Here is an 883-nt window from a genome sequence, read left to right on the forward strand (position 1 = left end):
TGCTCCTGACCAGTGACCATCTACACTGGTCCATCTGGCATCCCCATGCCATAAGGTGTGTTCCCTTGGCCCGCTCTGTGTCCAGTGGACCCTTCTTCCTTCCAGCCTTCCTGAGTCTTGCCCATGTTCATCTCTTCTGGCCAGCTCCAGGCACTCTCCATGGACAAGCCTTGAAATACGAATTGTGTAATTTCAGTGATTCCTTATCCGAGTTAAATGCTCTATTATTTGCATTCAAAACTGACATTACTGTATACAAAGACAAACAATAAAATTCATGGTCATAATTTAAATTTTTATTTCTTCACTTAGAATGATTTTACACAGCGAAGAAGAAACACTACAAGTTGAGAGAGAGATTGCAAAAGGGAAAAGCTTTATCTTTTAATACTTTAACAGTACTTTCCCCCCCTGCTTTTTGAACCTGGGACCCCGCGTTTTCATTTTGCACTGGGCCACACAAATTATGTAGCAGATCCTGTTTTCTCCGTTTGTAATTTCTTGTCATCTAGTTTCTCATCCTACAGAAATGTTCACTTTTCTACCTAATTTCACATTCTCTTTCTTAAAGACACTCCCCAAAATGGTGAACTCTTTGGACCGCCACATTAGCTGCATCTTTCACGAAACCCCCAATATTGACCTTATCTTGAGTAACGCAATCCCAGATTGATTTTTATTTTCCTTTTATACTTTTTCATACAATAAGCCTGTAGAGCTTTTATGATCAGGGGGGGAAGAAAAAAAACCTCACAAGGGAGTGTCATTTCAAAATTGAAGGCAATCGCTGGCACCCGAAGGGAGGCGGAAACCCGACAGAGGGAAAGTTGGCTGGGAGTCGGGGTCCTTAAGACGGAGCCCCGGCAAGCCGTCTGGCCAGCCT

This window comes from Galeopterus variegatus, unplaced genomic scaffold (genome assembly GCF_000696425.1).
Source record: "Galeopterus variegatus unplaced genomic scaffold, G_variegatus-3.0.2 Scaffold1476, whole genome shotgun sequence".
NCBI classification, from domain to species: domain Eukaryota; kingdom Metazoa; phylum Chordata; class Mammalia; order Dermoptera; family Cynocephalidae; genus Galeopterus; species Galeopterus variegatus.